Source organism: Dendrobates tinctorius, unplaced genomic scaffold (genome assembly GCF_039654945.1).
Source record: "Dendrobates tinctorius isolate UK_male_01 unplaced genomic scaffold, ASM3965494v1 ptg000232l, whole genome shotgun sequence".
Classification (NCBI taxonomy): Eukaryota; Metazoa; Chordata; class Amphibia; order Anura; family Dendrobatidae; genus Dendrobates; species Dendrobates tinctorius.
Window position 1 is genome coordinate 8,761,285 of NW_027361899.1, and position 19,075 is coordinate 8,780,359.

Sequence of the window (19,075 nt, forward strand, 5' to 3'; positions counted from 1 at the left end):
CCAGCGATGTGTCCCTTACTGGGCTGCTTGCTGTAATTTTGATAAAATGCCCTGTTTTATCATCAGGAGATTATTATTAGAAGACTAGTAAGCCTCCTGCTTGGTAGTCCAACCCCGCCCTCACCACATATTGACAGCTTTCTGCCTATGCACAGTGTACACAGCAAGCTGCCAATCAGTTATGTAGGCGAGGTTATACAGGGCTCAGCATTCAGAGAACTGCTACATCTGCAGCAGAGAAAATAGATTTTATCAAAACTGCAGTAAAGTAAGTGACACATTTCTGGAATCAGGGTCTCTGCCCGTTCATCATTCTTAAAACCTGGTAATAGAATCCCGAGAATGTGCCTCTTCATGAATTTGGTGCATCTTTCAGCTTGTCCTGCGCCACTGTATTCCATCAAGCGGTAGGATATATTTCTGTCGCAATTTGTGACAAGTTTGTGGCAGAAATGATTCATTTTTCATCAGATTCGTTGTTCATCAGGCAGAGCGCCGTTCCTTTCACGGTGGCAGTGTCTGGTACTGCAGCTCAGTCCTATACACCCTGAACTCCTGAAATAAGCACCTTCAAGTTTAATCACATAAAGCGGGAGAAGAAATACAATTCTTGCAATTCTTTGATGTTGCTTCATGAATTTTGGAACTTTATTCATCCGAAAAGGTCAAAGTTATTTCTCTCAACTTTATTGAAGTTTCCTGCTTTATTGCAGGCTCATTTATATACCCGTCGGTCCGTAAAGTATAAACCTGTATAATATAACATGCGGCGCATCAGAGGTATAATCCTTCCGGGGCGATATACAGTATACTTACAACGCACTTTTCTCTGCATTAATTTGTTTAATTTTCTATTAATTTCTATATATTTGTGAATTATTCATAAAGTGATATCCAATCACTGTGCACCATATTAATATTCGCCTCCGGTAAAGCGCAGTATACTCTATGAATTCTTTCTTATGCAATGGGTAATAGATCGCCACTACTTGTCTAAGAAGTAAAGGATCAGCGCTTACTTACTTAATACTTGTCTGTAAGTTTCACTTTTTTGAAATGTAAGGATATGGACACAATAAAGGAGTTTTTTTTTCTACTTATATAGATATATTTTGGGATAAAAATAATATTTACATTTAGATTTAGTTAAAAAATGTGCACCTTATGATTTAATTGAATCCCAATAATAAAAGATATTTACCTCCATAATACAGGCATTAAGTCCCTGCCTGTCTCCACTTTATAGACACTTTTTCTTTTTCCTAACTCTTTGCAAATTTCTGACTTCTGTAAGGTGGCTACCGGATACATAGTAGATGGGAGGTGTGTATCACAGAGGTGCTTGTCATCTGTGATGTAAGCCTAAAATATTGCTCTAGTACACATAGGACTAAGAGGATTGTTTGGTGCATCTGGGCCAGGTCATACGGGCAGCCTGAGAGATGGGTGGGTCGGGCTGCCCACATACCCCATGTGTGGTTCACATAATAAAATGAAGACTGTTGTTTGTCACGTGGTCGGAGTGTGGAGGGAGACGGTCTCTGATTTGTTATATCCAGACTGAGCCGGTACACTGGATGCTATCCAGCCTGTGTGATGTGGACTGGCTCTAAAGATGTTTTGTTAAGAACTGCTTACTTTGTTTGGCCTGCACTGAAAGGCCGTGTATTTTTCCTTTGCTTGTGGCTGGTCTATGAAGCACCAAACGTTTCCTTTGTTTCCTCACGACACACCCAAGCGACTAGCAATCCCACAATTGGTGTTAGAAGTGCAGGCGGCGTTCCCACATGTGTGACAGCTATAGAGGTACTTCGTGTCCTGGGAGACAGCAGCCGTAATCCAGCAAATAACGCCACACAGCATGGAGGACCTGGTCAAACACTTGGTGCAAGCGCAACTGCAGCAGCACCAACAACAGCTGGCACATCAGGAGACGAATTAACTGCTTATGCAACAGATCCAACAGCAGCAGCATCGTCAACAGCAGCAACACCGTCAATAGCAGCAGTTTGTAGCACGGTGGCAGTTCTGATTCCAAGATCGACTGATGATTTTTCCATCCATATGTCGGCAAGAGGAGACCTGCAGAAATCGGGGCTGACTATGACTGTCAGGGCGCAGCGGGTCCACTGCGGGGTGTATCACAAGTGTTTGATCTGCTGCACCTGGTCCAAAATGATTGTAGCCAGACTCCTCTAGCCCTGTGTTGATGAAAGAGCGAGTGGTGATGGACCGATTCATGCATTCCCTTCTGAGGCCAAGACAGACTTGGGTTGCCGAGGGTGATCCCTGGAATGCCGATGACCTGGTCAGCCTGGTAGAGAGGTATCAGGGGGTCGAGGGTTTCTTGGCGAAATAGCGCACTCCATACTGGGGGTCTCAATGGGGGGTGGAGGCTCAAAAGGGGGTGACATGTCCAAGATCCAAAGGGGTGAGGGAGGTAATGCTGAAGGTTCCAGCTGAAAATGTCACGGCCCAGGCCATATAGTCACTTGTTGTCCCCTGACCTCCAAGCAGATGGACGGTAGCCTGGGACACCGCTGTTCTTACAATAACCGGCAGTGTGAACGGTCCACCCAGTGAGGGGCCACAAGTCTGCCCCATAAAGGTGAATGTTTGACAAGTGACTGGACTGCTAGACTCAGGGAGTTTGGTGACTGTTGTGAGGGCCACAATCTTCTCCAGGTGATCCTTGGGAAGAAGGTTGGCATTCGCTGCATTTACGGGGATGATAAAGACTACCCAGGGGTCAGAGTGGACATTGAAATGGCCCAAGGTACTGAGTCCAATGAGCTCGGCGTAGTCCAGGACTTATTGCAGGTCGTTATCTTATCCCAGGATTTTTGTTTGTTTTGGGCACTGTGGGGGAGGGGACAGGGCTAGGTTACTCCGAAAACAAAAAGATAACATTCAACAAAGTCCACTTGTCTGAGGGGTTCTCTCAGACCACCAGGTGTATTCAGCTCCGCCTGGACTGCCGTTTGGAGACTTCCTCTCTCCAAAACCAAAACACACACTGACTCTCAAGTCAAGCTATTTAAGCCAGACCATGTGATGATCATGTGACCGTGACATCACCCCAGGTCGCAGGTGGAGATATGGTGGGCACCCTCCCACCCACTCTATGGATGCCCACATAAAACCAGCCCATGTCTGCAACTTTAATGTAACCCTCTCAACACAGTGTGCTGGAGGAAAAAAAAACCTGGTTCCACATCACTGACGCCATTATATGCAGTGACACATATCTCCCCTCATACAATGTGCCTGTGACCCTGTCACAATATACATATATATATACCGTATATGTTACTGTTCTATTATCTATCTATTAGTTCTATTATCTATCTATTATCTATTTCTCTATATCTATCTATCTATTTATCTATCTATATATCTATTATCTATCTATTCTTTTCTATCATCTATATATCATCTATCTATTAGCTATCTATTATCTATCTATGTATTATCTATATATCTATTATCTGTCTATCTATTATCTATCTATCTATCTATCTATTATCTATCTATTCTATTCTATCATCTATATATCATCTATCTATCATCTATCTATTATCTATCTATGTATTATCTATATATCTATTATCTGTCTATCTATCATCTATCTATCTATCTATCTATCATCTAGCTATTATCTATTTATGTATTATCTATATATCTATTATCTGTCTATCTATTATCTATCTATCTATCTATCTATTTATCTCATTCCTTCTGTCTATCTATCTATCTATCTATCTGTCTATCTATCTATCTATCTATCTATCTCATTCCTTCTATCTATCTATCTATCTATCTATCTGTCTATCTATCTATCTATCTATCTATCTATCTCATTCCTTCTATCTATCTATCTGTCTGTCTGTCTATCTATCTATCTATTATCTATCTATTATCTATCTATCTCATTCCTTCTGTCTATCTATCTATTATCTATCTATCTCATTCCTTCTGTCTATCTATCTATCTATCTATCTATTATCTATCTCATTCCTTCTGTCTATCTATTATCTATCTATCTATCTATCTATCTATCTATCTGTCTGTCTATCTATCTATCTCATTCCTTCTGTCTATCTATCTATCTATCTGTCTGTCTGTCGGTCTGTCTGTCTATCTATCTATCTATCTATCTATCTATCTCATTCCTTCTGTCTATCTATCTATCTATCTATCTATCTATCTATCTCATTCCTTCTGTCTATCTATCTATCTGTCTGTCTGTCTGTCGGTCTGTCTGTCTATCTATCTATCTATCTATCTCATTCCTTCTGTCTATCTATCTATCTATCTATCTATCTATCTATCTATCTATCTATCTATCTGTCTATCTATCTATCAGATTAGTACCGGCAGCCTTGGAAGGGTACAATGGCCTTGATAACACTACAGAATATAAATCCGGAGATTTTCCGGCCTTCTCTCCGTGTTTTTCCTTTACGGCACACATGAAGGCGCGCTTGCTCGGAGTGTGCGCTCCTGTCGTCTTGTGAAGTCGGAGCACAATACATCTGTAACGTATAAGAATTCCTCCGACAGTAAATGTTACATTCCTCCATTACCTACAGCTGGGGGCGAATACCTGGGGATCGTGTCGCCTCAGATCCTTCTATTGAAGAGAAATCTCAGTGACAGCTACAAAAAGAAAAGTAAAAAAAAAAGCATTTAAAAATAGAGATTTTTTTCTTCCCGGTGATGTGGATTCTCGGTGTGACGGCGCCGGCGCTTTGAGGCTTCGTGCTGTGAGCGACGCCGCGGACGCTTCCAGCTCATTGTACGAGGGTTAACCTGACCACATCTTTACCGGCGGAAATTTGATGGCAATTATCCTCCAATTTGAGTCTCGTTAGAGCTCATGAAACGCGGGATGTTAATAATCGGGCAAGAATTTCCTTTTTTTTTTTCTCTTTGGCTTCGGTAATAAATGGAGGTGATAATATGTAACAACAAATAAATGTTCCCGGCTTCCAGCCTGGTTTGTCCAAGCCCAACCTAAAATCCATTGCCTACAACTTGTGACCCGAAGTCTCTGAGACCAGAGCGTCCGACCATCGAGGCTGACCAACGGCCTTCTCTGGGTCTCCGGGAAAGAGCGGACCCAACTATGGAGGCTTAGTTGTTCCCATTCTCTTTACTATCAGCTAAGATTCCATTGAGACAGAGACTTAGAATATATATTTTTTTACATATTTTGGGATAATTTTACTTTTACTTCTGGCTTTCGCAGGCTTTGTGTTTTCCTGCATATTGCTGGCTGCGGAATGAGATTACTTAGAATCCGTCAGCGAGCTCGTTCCAGTGGGGAGTTTGTAGGTCTTTAATCTGCATGTCTCAGCTGATATGTGACCACATCAAAGTTCTGCTCAAGATTGTTGTGGTCTTTGGTCAAAAATCAGCTGAGAAGACAACAAAGACAAATAAAAGCGTTGCGAGCTCACTGATAGATGCTAAGTTACTTCATTTTACAGACAGCTTTGCAAAGGGAAAGAACATGTAAAAGCCGACATGATTAATGAAATTAAACTGCTAAAATTATTTTTTACCCTAAATATTTACATGTAGCAAATTATCCCCCTACCGATAAGATAGAAGATAATTTGCTTATCTCGGGAGGTCGAACTATTGGGTTTCCGAGAAATGCAGAGAACAAGCTTCTGGGAATGGAGCTCTGCAGGTCGTCATCTGAAAAGTAGCAGTGACATGTATGCTCGATCTCAGTGACGTGTATGCTCGATCTCCACCCCATTCATTGTGTATGGGGCGCCTCGGAGATTAAACCAATCAAATCTCCCACAATTCATGTGTAGGGCGTCTCCTGCTTTATTCAGGGGCATCGGAGTACTTTCTGGAAAAGTTGGTAAGAGTGGGAAGAGATCAGCGGCCCCCTGATTCTGGTGCTTAAAGGGATCCAAATATCCTCCACATATCAAGACCATCACTATAAATGGCACATGGTAGGTGCGGGCACAGGGACACGGTTAGCACTGGGGTCCAGCTTCAAGTTGTATCTCAACAATTCTGTCACTGCTCCCCCTTCCTAAAAAGTCACCAAACCCTATGAAGTCATCAATCCCTGACCCTATTAGGTAACTGATCCATGCCCGTATCAGGTAACCAATCCTTTCCATATGAGGTCACCAGTCCCTATGGGGTCACCAATCCTGTCACCTATGAGGTCACCAATCCTTGCTCCTTTAAGGTCACCAATCCTTTCCATATGAGGTCACCAGTCCCTGTCCCTATGAGGTCACCAGTCCTTTCCATATGAGGTCACCAGTCCCTGTCCCTATGAGGTCACAGTCCCTATGAGGTCACCAGTCCCTGTCCCTATGAGGTCGCCAGTCCCTATGAGGTCACCAGTCCCTGTCCCTATGAGGTCACCAGTCCCTATGAGGTCACCAATCCTTTCCATATGAGGTCACCAGTCCCTACAACTATTAGTTCAATGATCCATGCCTGTATGAAGTCATTGGCCCTTGTCCCTATAAGGTCACCAGTCTCTGTCCTTGTGAAGTCATCAAGCACTTTCCCCTGGAGGTCACCCATACCTACCCGTGTTAGGTCATTGATCCATGCCGATATAAGGTCACCAGTCCCTGCCCGTATGACATCACCAATCCTCTATGAGGTCACCGGTCCCTGCCCGTATGACATCACCAATCCTCTATGAGGTCACCGGTCCCTGCCCGTATGACATCACCAATCCTCTATGAGGTCACCGGTCCCTGCCCGTATGACATCACCAATCCTCTATGAGGTCACCGGTCCCTGCCCGTATGACATCACCAATCCTCTATGAGGTCACCGGTCCCTGCCCGTATGACATCACCAATCCTCTATGAGGTCACCGGTCCCTGCCCGTATGACATCACCAATCCTCTATGAGGTCACCGGTCCCTGCCCGTATGACATCACCAATCCTCTATGAGGTCACCGGTCCCTGCCCGTATGACATCACCAATCCTCTATGAGGTCACTGGTCCCTGAGCGATCTCTGCCCCATTTGGTTACTGACCCCCTTCTCTGTGACTGTTGGGTCCACTCTGTTGAAGGACGATGAGTGTAGTGAGATTGATGCGATCGCTCCTGTCAGATGAGGGATTATCAGAACCCGCGTTACCATAAAGGCGGAGACACATCCACATCTTGTAATGTTTCAGCTTCTTGGGGTAAAAAAAAAAATGTGACTGTTGAGTCTCAGTCATAAATTAGCGGAGCAGTCTGCTGAGAGCGCAGAACTAGGAGCTTTGAAGTGACAGGTTCACACGGCAGAGCAGGAATCTGCTGCGGAAGACGACACCTGACGCGACGCTGCGCTCCGAGTCTGGGACACTTGAATAAAATATGCTGCGGCTTGTTTCACAGCACAATTACCGCGCTCTCCGCGTCGCCTCCGGCCGCGCTCTACATTTACTATTTGACTGACTTAAACATCCACTAATGTCTGCTGTGATATTAACATAAAGGCCGATGCCGCGTCAGCTCACGAAAAAGCTCCACGCTGTGGCTAATGTTAAGGTAAGCGCCGCTATTCACCACAGTGTCGCCTCCTATATACCGTGTTGTAGCTACACCAAGTCTCATACACCTTCCACATCCAGAGCAGCATTCATAATTCAGTTTGTGAAACCATTTGTTATTGTGTCTCCTGTGGGAGAAGGAATACAATGTAGTCTGAAATAATGATATTATTTGCATCGTATAGTAGGTTCGTTATTGCTTTCTTCCTCCCTTCATTCCATTATGTCATCCTTTCTTTCATCTTTCCTCCCTCTATTTCCCTTTGTTCCATTCTCACATCATTGCCCCGTTCTTTCTTTCTTTCTTTCTTTCTTTCTTTCTTTCTTTCTTTCTTTTTTTCTTTCTTTCTTTCCTTCTTTCTTTCTTTCTTTCTTTCCTTCTTTCTTTCTTTCTTTCTCTTTCCTTCCTTCCTTTCTTCCATCTTCCCTTCTCTAAACGTGACTTTATTCTTCCCTTCTTCCCTCTCTACATTCACTCCTTCCTTGTTTTCTTCCTCCTTTTTACCTCCCTTTTTCCTCCCTTCCTTTCTTCCTTTCTCTCTCCCTCCCTATCTTCCTTCCTATTTTCCTTCCTCCCTCACTTTTTTCCATCCTTCCTCTCTTCCACCTTTCCTTCCTTCCTTCCTTCCTTCCTTCCTTCCTTCCTTCTTCCGTTCTATCTTGATTTTTCCACACTTCCCTTCCTTTTTCCCTTCCTCAGTGTAACGTGCTGCTGCAGTGCAGTACAGCACAACCTCCACCAGGGGGTACTGGTGAGGGAAGAGAGGTTGCACACCCACACAGCGTAGTAACACAGAGCAACAGCACAGGTGTCACAGGTAATGAAAGAGTGGTCAGACTAGCCAAAGTCAGCAACTGTCAGGAGCAGAAGTACCAAGGAAGACAGCAAGTGCGTAGTCAGGGACAAGCGAGAAGTCAAGACCTACCAGGAAGGTGGTATTAGAAATGTAAGACATAAGCCGCTGTCAGGGTACAAGTCAGAGGACCAAAAGCCAGTCGGAAAGCGTGGTATCAGAAACGGAAAAACCAGAAGCAGAGTCCAGAGATCAAGCCAAGTCATACACAAGTCCAGGTAATCAGGGGCCAGGAGTAACACAGGTCAGAGGCACTAGCTTGGAAGCTTGCAGTATAGCTGACGCTGGCCCGCAGGCTGCAGAGGACTGAAATAGCCCGGGCAGTTCCAGAATGAGGCAGAGGGGATTAACCCCCGCATGACCAGTCCAAAGAGAAGACAGCAGAAAACAAACTCTGGACTGGATCATGACACTCAGTTCCTCCTTCCCTCCCTTCTTTCATTCCTCTCTTCCTTCTTTCTTTCTCTCTTGTCCCTTCCTACCTCTATACCTTCATTCCATCCTACCCCAAACCCTTTCTCCATCCTTCCCCCCTTAACTTCCCTCCTTCCTTCCAACCTTCTATCCTTCATTTTCCACACTTCCCTTCCATCCTTTTTTCCTTCCTCCCTCCTTTTTTCCTTCCTTCCTCCCTCCCTTCCTGTTTCCTTCCATTCTCCCTTCTATCTTGACTTTTCCACACTTCCCTTCCTTCCCTTCTTTCCTTTCTGTGTTCCTTCTTTCTCATCCCTCCCTCCTTCCTTCCCTCCTTCCATCCTCCCTTTCCCACACTCTCCTTCCTTCTTTCCTTCCTTCCTCCAATCGTCCCTCACTTCCCTACCTGACTCCTTCCCATTCCTCCTCCATTCCTGCTCTTCTCCATTTCTTGGACTGTACCACACTTCTTGCCATCATGGATGTCTCTGTAATCAGCAAATAAAACAAATAAAAAACTAATAAAACCTTGAAGTAGTGAAGATTCTGAGAACAATGAAATATGAGGAGTCAATAGTCGTGCGCGGAGCGGCTCCGGGGTTATTTGTCCTCGGTGTCTCACAGGTTTCATCACCACTCGGTGGTAATCCAGAAAACCCAGGAAAATGATTTTATTTTCTCTTCTCTTCTGCAGACAATCTTGAAGAAGATTTATGTCACAATGTTCCCATCAGAGTCAATAATAAAAGGAAACTGTTCCCAGAAAGAAGACGAAAAATAGAAGGAAAAAATGTTTACTTAAATCAGTTTTTCTGATCGACTGATGGATTTTGCTTTATATATTTTTTTCTTTTATGCACTTTTTTTAGTATTTTTTATTTTATCCACTGATTTGTTTTATGTGATGACTTTATATCACAGATCTCAACCAAATATCACAATTTTTCTTTAATGTTTATAATCTGAGTAATAAAAAAGTAAAAAAATGAAATAAAAAGTAATAAAATGTGAATAATCAGATGTATAAAATGGCTAAAATAAAAGACAAACTAAACATGATTTCTTTATAGGGGCCCCCGTTTATATATAGATTATATATAAATTATTAGAGATTATTAGAGATTATATGTGAATGATTATAGATTATCATAGATTATATATAAATCATTATAATTATTAGAAATTATATATAAATCATTGAAGACTATTAGAGATTATTATATACTGTATAGATTATAACAGATTATTGGAATGGGCTGAAATGTCTGTATTGTGGATTTCCATCTTCGGGATTCGGTCCTCCACCAGCCGCGCTACGACAGATTGCAGACCCACATTTACATAACTGCAGTGAAAGTGAAGAGCGCAGCAGGTGAGACTTGCATCTCATTTATTACAAGGTGTTTATAAACTTGGCGCCTTTTCAACTTTTTAGCCCCCCAAAAAATCTTCCATCTCTGCGCAGATGCAGAATTACATGAAAACAATTTCAGCCCAAAGTCTCTTGATATCATAGACCTTTACTTTACATTTTGCAAATTAGCTGAGCATCGCCTTAAGGTTCAGGTAGAATGTTGTGAACCATATGTGCGGATTATTGGCACCTCCTCACAAAGTCTCCTGTACTATCTGCACTCTCGGCTCTGTCGTACTATCTGCACTCTCGGCTCTGCCGCACTATCTGCACTCTCGGCTCTGTCGCACTATCTGCACTCTCGGCTCTGCCGTACTATCTGCACTCTCGGCTCTGCCGTACTATCTGCACTCTCGGCTCTGTCGTACTATCTGCACTCTCGGCTCTGCCGCACTATCTGCACTCTCGGCTCTGTCGTACTATCTGCACTCTCGGCTCTGCCGTACTATCTGCACTCTCGGCTCTGCCGTACTATCTGCACTCTCGGCTCTGCCGTACTATCTGCACTCTCGGCTCTGCCGTACTATCTGCACTCTCGGCTCTGCCGTACTATCTGCACTCTCGGCTCTGCCGTACTACCTGCACTCTCGGCTCTGCCGTACTATCTGCACTCTCGGCTCTGCCGTACTATCTGCACTCTCGGCTCTGCCGTACTATCTGCACTCTCGGCTCTGCCGTACTATCTGCACTCTCGGCTCAGCCGTACTATCTGCACTCTCGGCTCTGTCGTACTATCTGCACTCTCGGCTCTGCCGTACTATCTGCACTCTCGGCTCTGCCGTACTATCTGCACTCTCGGCTCTGTCGTACTATCTGCACTCTCGGCTCTGCCGTACTATCTGCACTCTCGGCTCTGCCGTACTATCTGCACTCTCGGCTCTGCCGTACTATCTGCACTCTCGGCTCTGCCGTACTATCTGCACTCTCGGCTCTGCTGTACTATCTGCACTCTCGGCTCTGTCGTACTATCTGCACTCTCGGCTCTGCCGTACTATCTGCACTCTCGGCTCTGCCGTACTATCTGCACTCTCGGCTCTGTCGTACTATCTGCACTCTCGGCTCTGCCGTACTATCTGCACTCTCGGCTCTGCCGTACTATCTGCACTCTTGGCTCTGCCGTACTATCTGCACTCTCGGCTCTGCCGTACTACCTGCACTCTCGGCTCTGCCGTACTACCTGCACTCTCGGCTCTGCCGTACTACCTGCACTCTCGGCTCTGCCGTACTATCTGCACTCTCGGCTCTGCCGTACTATCTGCACTCTCGGCTCTGCCGTACTATCTGCACTCTCGGCTCTGCCGTACTATCTGCACTCTCGGCTCTGCCGTACTATCTGCACTCTCGGCTCTGCCGTACTATCTGCACTCTCGGCTCTGTCGTACTATCTGCACTCTCGGCTCTGCCGTACTATCTGCACTCTCGGCTCTGCCGTACTATCTGCACTCTCGGCTCTGCCGTACTACCTGCACTCTTGGCTCTGCCGTACTATCTGCACTCTCGGCTCTGCCATACTATCTGCACTCTCGGCTCTGCCGTACTATCTGCACTCTCGGCTCTGCCGTACTACCTGCACTCTCGGCTCTGCCGTACTACCTGCACTCTCGGCTCTGCCGTACTATCTGCACTCTCGGCTCTGCCGTACTATCTGCACTCTCGGCTTTGCCGTACTATCTGCACTCTCGGCTCTGCTGTTCCATGGTGCTGTTCGAACTCTTGCTTCTGCTGCACCAATGAACCTGTTTACATATCTTGCAATAATATTCCACGTAGTCCCACAGGATAACCAGCAACTCCACAGTTTCAAGCTGCTCCAGGTGCCGGCCTGCACACCCAGCTCTGCTGTTCCATGTCAGCCAGCTCTTATGACTCTGTCTCGAATTCATGCTGGTCAACAATCCTAAGGCTTTGTGAATCCTCCTCACCAGATGATCCATACCTTTACCCTATTAGTAAGATATTTCAACAGATTTGTGCTAATCTGTGTTAAATAAATGTTCAGGTAGTGTCGACAAAATGAAGAATTAGTCCGGTGTCAGAACGATCCCATTGTGATTTATGTTTGACTCATGGATCTTTGTCTTATGTGTATATTACAGATACTATGGTACCGCTTACTAAAAATCAAATATTAAAGATTTACTTGCAATACCAAATGTGGCCACATTGTGTGCTATTGAGTAAGTAAACAGGTCAGTGATCAACATTGAGCAAGAAGAACCTTTCAAACGACCTGTGCTTAAATCTGTAGAGTGACACCTAGTGGTGGATATAATTAATGCAATGTCTTCAGCCTAGAATAAGAATTTGAGACCTTTGTAATATTGTGTTTTTTATACATTTGTAATAAATAAATCAATATCAGTTTTTAAAAGAGTTATTATGGGTAATTGTTTTAGAAACGTGAAGTCAAGTGCACGAAAATACGAGGTCTGGATGGCTGATGTCCAATGGCTAGAGAAAGCGTAGCACGCGCAGAACTGGGCCAGAACGGCTCATTATAGTGATGATACTGCGACACTGTAACATCTCCCCAAAGTAATTTATGCTGTTTACTCTCCAGAGGAGAAGTACGCTGTAATTCTTGTCATTCCCCCATGGTCTCCGCTGCCTTAAGGGAATTTTAAAAGATCACAGATGCATATTATGTTTCCTCTCCGCACAGATATGTATAGTGCCGCACTGAATATGCATGACATGGTGTATACCAAAAAGCTGATTACTAATTAATATATTCTACAAGGCGAAGGAACATTATTTTTAGATGCGGTTTCCATCTAAAAAAAAAAAAAGGGTTTTCACTTTTTTCTTCTGCTTTGCTTACAGTGAAATGTAAGAAGATATGAATTTCAGAAGTTTTGCGCGGACGCTTCGACTTTATCGTTTATAGAATGTGTTAGGGACGAGAGGAGATGAGAGAATCAATTGCACTTGAATTTCCTAAAAACTTTAAATTCAACAGAACCAGAAATATTTAGCAAATTCTTAGTCTGGAAACAAGTAAACAAGGCGTCGTGACGGCTGACATTTTAGCTATTTCTGTGTAGGGCACTGAAGGTGCTAAAAAATGAAAGAATGATACTTTCCTAACTCATGGCATATCATGGCGCCATAGTGCTCCGCCCGGTCCTCCACTGGGTCGCTTCCTTCCTCCGAGACCCCATTTTCTCTTCCATCTTCACTCTTCAGCACTTCGGCTATTTCTTACGCCTCAAGTGACGCCATGATGTCGCCACTCGATGTTTAGTCAACGCCAGTAGTGCCGAACTATGGAGACGGAAGAGAAGACCGGATCCGGGAGGAGGAAGTGAGCAGGCGGAGGAGAGGGGCAGAGAGCTGAGGCACCAGGACAGGTGAGGGGCGAGGTGAGCGCAATGGTTTCTATTTTTTGAGCCCTTCATTTATTAGACGGGGCAGCATGGTGGCTGGGATGGGGGGTTCCTGGGTTCAAATCCCAGCAAGGACAAGATCTGCAAGGAGTTTGTAAGTTCTCCCCGTGTTTGCGTGGGTTTCCTCCGGGTTCTCTGGTTTCCTCCCACATTCCAAAGACATACTGATAGGGAATTTAGATTGTGAGCCCCATCGGGGACAGTGATGATAATGTGTGCAAACTGTAAAGCGCTGCGGAATATGTTAGTGCTATATAAAGATTATTATTATTATAGTCTGGGGTCTGGAGAAATGTCAGGACTTTTACCAACAATTCACAAATCAAATTTCTCTCCCCCGCACCCCTAGAAATAAGGAGCGGCAGCTCGCCTACAACTTCACTTTTCAATACTTTGTAACAATAAAAGAGGAAATATAACAAAAAGAATATTGTACATGGACTGATGAGAAGTTTTAGGCTGGGGTTACCTCGGCCGGGCCGCTACTGGGAGTCTTGCTTTACTACTACTGTAAAGGTAAGTAACAAGTGCAGTCGCTTGCTACTTATCATTAATCAGCTCACAAGTTTCATGACTTCCACTTGTTGTAAAACCATTACATCAAAGATCTTTCTAGCCTTTGACTTCAAGAATAGCGCTGCTGAATAATGTCCAAAGAACGAGCTCTGGCCGTGGTGCGAATGGTACGCTAATGAGTAACCTCTGCGGAAATGGAAGGCTCTGCAACTTTCTAATGGACTTTGTGCTTTCATTCTTCATCATTTTCACCGTATTTGCTTTCTGTCAGTGAATGAGAACCCTTAGGTGATATTCAGAGGCAGCAATCCTGATACAATGTATCAGTCGGCCCAGTGTGAACTCCAGACTAATACATTGTAGAGATTGGTGCAGCTGCTGTGCTTAACACAAACCATTGTCCACTTGATACATTGTATCCACTTCATTGCTGTTAGGAATGAGTTAATTGGCCGGGATTTCACTTAGGCAGATTCGCATCATTTAGGATCTGAAATTTGATTTGCATCCTCTGGTTTTGATGTGAAACAGATTTTGATGCTCAAAGGTCTCTTCAGATCCCAGAACTTGCAGGTACCTGGCTCCATTCTGGTGGTCTTCTCCTGCCCAATACAATTTCTAGTTTAGGGTCTTCTTCATCCATCCCTTTGATCCTGCATCATCAAGACGTGGTGACACATATATTGACGCCCCTTAGATGATTGTGGAACGTCCCAGGACTGCACTTTCTGCATTGGTGCCACCAGTCTGATTCATATTCTGTCCTACATCACGATGATGAGGGATCTGCTCAGGAACCAGGAGACATCACATCAAACCAAGGAAGACCACCAGACCGGAGGTGGGCTGCGTGACGGAAAGGTGAGAACAAAGTTAAATATCATTTTTTAATTTATTTCTTCACCCTTTTCCGGCCCTATATAATCCAGTGTACAAAATGAATCACATAATAATCGAATCATAGAAATTCATTTTTTTTTATCTGCTCATTTGTACTATCCAAGTGAAGGGTTTTCTGCCTCTTAATCACTGACAACAAGCACAGACCCTGAAAGTGTGGAAGTGCTGAAACTAAAAGTGTATGAGAAAGGTGCAGAACCTTCTGTCCAGTCATAATGCTGGATACAATAAATATATGGAAGTATCCAAGATAAAATATTGCCTGACTGATGGAACACTGTGCCCAGCATGCATCGGGGCGCTCAGTTGGACTTTACTCCTCGAGGGTGTAACTTTAAGGGGTGCGGTGATAGCAGTCAGACCCAGGACCTGGTGCACATGGTGGGTGGGAGCTTGAGGAATCATACACCATGACGCGCACTGCTCCCAAATGCAGAGAAGCGCAGATCTGGAGCACAAACTGCAGCTCTAACAAGTATAATACAGAGCACAATAATAAGGATGTTATGGGCAGAAAGTTATTATATACATGAGCCTGAATACATATCCTATAAACCAATATATGCACGCTGACCCCTCCACCCATGATCTGGCAAACATGCTCTATAAACCAGTATAAGAGAGCGCCCAACCAGTCCGCCCAGTGTAATACATCATTACACACCGGAACTATCCCAGGCTCTAGGACAAGCTGATGTCAATGGAGGGTGAAGTCATGGCAGATAATAAGAGCTGTGAGCCTAATGCTATGGCCGCAGATAATACTTAACGTGTGCGTCGCTGAGCTGAGAGTGCGCCGTCCCTTTATGGAACACTTAACGCACCGTAATAAATTATCGTCTTGTTTGGATCTGTCGTGGCTGGAGGGAAAATTACCTCTAAAATCTACTTAGCGCTAATGGAAGCAAAGCTTGTGGCCGGAGAAAGGTCACTTACCATCCGTCATCTAATAAATACCCAGCGCCCTGGGCAGCATGAGGAGTGACAGCACTGGCTGCTAATAGTCACACGCCTTTGGGGGCTACAACCTCACCCCTTCTCCTTTTCCACAAGAAAACATGGCAGCTGGGACTTACAACCAGTAATGGCCCAAAATTAGTAATATATTGTTTATAGACAATATATAGCATCATTATAAGGTTTATAGACAATATATAACGTCATTATTAGGTTTATAGACAATGTATAGCGCCATTATTAGGTTTATAGACAATATATAGCATCATAAGGTTTATAGACAATATATAGTGTCATTATTAGGTTTATAGACAATATCTAGTGTGATGGTGTGATATGCTATGTGGGTATCATTTTGTGTATATTTCTATTTCACTGATTTCCATAGTGTTCTCTTGTTGCCCTGTATCATTCCGTGTATTCCCCATATTGTCTAGAGTCTCAATTACCTTTCAAAAGGCTGATAATTGAATTAGCTCACTTACTGTCTGCAGCCTGACTGTATCTTTGCCTCTTGATGACCCCCTGTAGTGTCTTAATCCCCTAGGCACCTTTGTCAGGTCTGGGAGGCCTGAAAACCACCCCAACCCGTCTGACTACTCCTGGACATAAGGAAGGGGCTGGGAAGGAGAGGAGGGGGGAAGTCAGTTCCTGTGTGGTGACGATGGTGTGAACAGAGCACAACAGTGAGAAAGGGAAGCGTATGGACTTTTTATCCTCTGTCTGCTGGATTATTGGACTCTCATCTCCCTGGACATTTTATCCTGTTACTGAACTGCATTCGTGTTTGGGACTATTGTATCCTCAGTGTGGTGGATTGTTTACGGACGGTCTTGGGATTGTTCACACTTCCCTCGCTCTGTTGATTGTGTGGTATCGGAGAAGGACCCCGTGACAACTGGTGGCAGCAGTGGGATCAACAGAGTGTAAACCTAACGATCCGGGAACCTGTACGTATCACCCGGAAAGAGTTTAAGCCATTTGTTGAGGCTTCCAGAGATGTGGAGGGGTTCTTCAAGGACTTTGAGCAGCAGTGTGCTGTGATGGAGGTACCCCACTCTGGCTGGATGCATTTGTTAGTGGGACTCCTGAACGATAGCATGGCGGAGGCTTACCAAACCATTGACACACAGCGGAATTGGGATTATAACATTGTAAAGCGGACTATCCTGGGTTACCATGCTATCACCCCAGACTCATATAGGGCCAAGTTCCGAGACCTCCCATGCACCACGGGGGGGGATCGTTTAGGATGTATGCACATAAGATGTCCCAGGCATGTCGGAGATGGCTGGAAGCAGAAAACGCCTTTACTGTGGAAGATGTTATACAGGCGTTCCTTATAGAACAATTTCTTGCCAAGTGCCCCGCAGAGGTATGGGAATGGGTCCGGGAGCGCACGCCGTGTACCGTGGATAGAGCTGCAGCCCTGGCAGATGAAGCCCTTACTATCCAGCCACAATGGAGGAGCCTTCTGGACAATAAACCATGGCCTGCTCCCTCGCCCCATCCCCCTCCGATTATATCTGCCCTTCCACCTAGTCGCAAGCCGATGACAATCACACGTCACAATCCTGGGCCCCAACAGTTCCGACCATGACCTGGGGGTATCACAGAGAGGAGATGTTGTGGGTGTGGGCAACCTGGACATTTGCAGTCTGGCTGTCCCTCAAGGATTCGGAGGGAGCCCCACACAGCCCCATCTTGTCCAGTGCATCTTTTACACTCCATCCCGCCTGAGGAAGAGCTACCACCACCCCCACCAGAGTGGACCACTGACCACAGCACCATAGATACCCCTCCTGGAGTGTACAGACTCCGGCCTCTGTCCTTTAGCTACCCAGAGCAACTGCATCGCCACCTGCATGACATCTTAATTGATGGATAAAAAGTGTCAGGATTTAGAGACACGGGGGCATTCCTGACTATCGCTGACCCCTGTGTGGTTTGACCCGAGGCAATTTACCAGGGTCCGGGAATTCCCATTGTCTTGGCGGGGGGTGCCCGCAAATATATACAGCGAGCTTCTGTGCATTTGAATTATGGTTGTGGCGAAAAACTGTGTTGGATTGGAGTTATGGGAGGACTTCCTGCAGATATCCTCCTTGGGAACAACATTGGGGAGTTACAGTGCCAATTTGTGGGAGCAGTCACCCGACTACAGGCCCTTCAAGCACTACATCATCGGGACCTCACCGGGGAGCAACCACCACGAACCGCATCAGAGTTGGTAAGCAATACTTTCGCTGCTACTACATTGGGAGAGTCTTGGGACAGAGAGGAGTTTAGGAGAGAAATAGAGGGTGACACTAGTGTAGGTTTCAGACAGGTTTCCAGGATGCAGTGACGAGACACGAGACTGAGTGTGATTGTAAAATAAATATTTATAAATTAGTGCCGCTGGGGCTGTGCTGAACAAATCAAACTGTCATCGCAGGGACTCAATAACATTTACAACACTTTTCCTTATACTAAATGCGACTAATCTGGCTAGTCAGGGTGTGGTAGGCCACGTACGGCTGAACTAAGGGTCCTTATTTCCTATGGACAACTTATCCTTCCAGGCGTCGTTCAGGATCGCAGATGCGGCCGCTCAGAGGTCGCTGATGTGGCTGCCATGACGCCCCGATGTCCCGGTATGATTTGGGTTCGACGGGCCCTGGAGGATCTGTGCTGGTGGGGCACAACAGGCCCTGAAGAATCGGTGCTGGTGGGGCACAACAGGCCCTGAAGAATCGGTGCTGGTGGGGCACAACAGGCCCTGAAGAAACTGTGCCGGTGGGGCGCAACAGGCCCTGAAGAAATGATGCCGGTGGGGCGCAACAGGCCCTGAAGAAATGATGCCGGTGGGGCGCAACAGGCCCTGAAGAAATGATGCCGGTGGGGCGCAACAGGCCATGAAGAAATGATGGCGGTGGGGCGCGGTGATGACGCTGTCTCTAAATCTACCATTCACCAGTCTCTGCCCAGAGTCCCTCAGCAAACCAGACGGGGGCCTCTACTGCCGCCTGTAGCGAGGTGGCGCCCCCTGGGGCCGGTGATGACAGGGCCACAGCGGTGGAAGAAGGCAGGGGGGCAGTGTCCTGACCG

General features: G+C 45.4%; 1 protein-coding gene across 1 annotated transcript in view; it reads right to left on the bottom strand.

Annotated features, from left to right (window-relative positions):
* The window catches only part of LRFN2 (leucine rich repeat and fibronectin type III domain containing 2), a 731,551-nt gene that overhangs the window by 160,252 nt on the left and 552,224 nt on the right, over window positions 1-19,075 (bottom strand). The gene's annotated exons all lie outside the window — the stretch shown is intronic.